At 38.0% G+C, this 1,673-nt stretch overlaps 1 protein-coding gene across 1 annotated transcript in view; it reads left to right on the top strand.

Annotated features, from left to right (window-relative positions):
- Window positions 1-1,673, top strand: part of samm50l (sorting and assembly machinery component 50 homolog, like) — a 110,856-nt gene that overhangs the window by 5,838 nt on the left and 103,345 nt on the right. The gene's annotated exons all lie outside the window — the stretch shown is intronic.

Here is a 1,673-nt window from a genome sequence, read left to right as displayed (position 1 = left end):
ATCACGAGCATCCAGTAGAGTTTTACGGCCTTGACCCTTACGCACAGCGATTGTTCCAGATTCTCTGAATCTTTTGATGATGTTATGCACGGTTGATGATGATAACTTAAAAGTATTTGCTATTTTACGCTGGGTAACACCATTCTGGTATTGCTGCACTATGTTTCTGCGCAACAATGGTGGAATTGGTGATCCTCTTACCATCTTGGCTTCTGAGAGACATTGACACTCTGAGAAGCTCTTTTTATACCCAATCATGTTGTCAGTTGACCTAATTAGTGTTAATTGGTCTTCCAGCTGTTCGTTATGTGCTCAATTTCCTTTTGCCAGCCACTTATTGCTACTTGTCCCAACTTTTTTGGGATTTGTTGACACTGAAATTTTGAATCAACATATTTTTCCTTTAAAATGTTACATTTACTCAGATTAAACTTTTGATCTGTCATCTATGTTATATTACGAATAAAATATTGACATTTGCCATCTCCGCATCATTGCATTCAGTTTTTATTCACAATTTGTTTAGTGTCCCAACTTTTTTGGAATCCGGGTTGTATGTTGACCTTGAAAAACACCTCTAACCTCTTTGAAAGTTGTTCTGAGCTCCTTGGTTACCATTTGTTTCATATGTCTCTTCAGTTTATCATCAGCTGCAGTGGTTCCTGTGGCGGGGTGCTCACCCCGTCCGCTGTCTGTTGTAACATGAGTGGCAGCACACAGATACTGAGAGATGTGCAGCTCTTGTTATAGATCAAGAATCAAACACCAGGTGGCGTTTTATAGACTTACTGTTGGACACAAACAGACAGAGTGAAGCCCACAGGTCTTCATAACAAACACCTCCTCACTCATGGTTACTCTACTGAATGAACTAACACAAACTAACACATCATGAACACATAAAATAGGCTAATGAGAACAGACTAATCACTAAAACAACAATGCTGAACAGCTAACTGAAATGATTAACAATGAACATAAATTTTACCCATAATCCCTCCCTGAGGCCATGTGACCAGCAGTCAAAAACAGCAGAATGCTAAAATATGTACTGGTAACATACACAAATATGTAAAGTAAATGCTTTTTTGTTTTTTTGTTTTTCTGAACAGTGCCGGTAACAAGTCTGGTTAACAAAATACAACCCGGATTGGGACACTAAACAAATTGTGAATAAAAACTGAATGCAATGATGTGGAGATGGCAAATGTCAATATTTTATTCGTAATATAACATAGATGACAGATCAAAAGTTTAATCTGAGTAAATGAAACATTTTAAAGGAAAAATACGTTGATTCAAAATTTCAGTGTCAACAAATCCCAAAAAAGTTGGGACAAGTAGCAATAAGTGGCTGGCAGAAGGAAATTGAGCATATAACGAACAGCTGGAAGACCAATTAACACTAATTAGGTCAATTGACAACATGATTGGGTATAAAAAGAGCTTCTCAGAGTGTCAGTGTCTCTCAGAAGCCAAGATGGTAAGAGGATCACCAATTCCACCATTGGTGCGCAGAAAGATACCAGAATGGTGTTACCCAGCATAAAAGAGCAAAGACTTTTAAGTTATCATCATCAACCATGCATAACATCATCAAAAGATTCAGAGAATCTGGAACAATCACTGTGCGTAAGGGTCAAGGCCGTAAAACTCTACTGGATGCTCGTGAT

Source organism: Nematolebias whitei, chromosome 22 (genome assembly GCF_014905685.2).
Source record: "Nematolebias whitei isolate Nwh7 chromosome 22, NemWhi1, whole genome shotgun sequence".
Taxonomy (NCBI): Eukaryota; Metazoa; Chordata; class Actinopteri; order Cyprinodontiformes; family Rivulidae; genus Nematolebias; species Nematolebias whitei.
The sequence above is the reverse complement of the archived record's forward strand: the minus strand, read 5'-3'. Positions and strand labels throughout refer to the sequence as shown.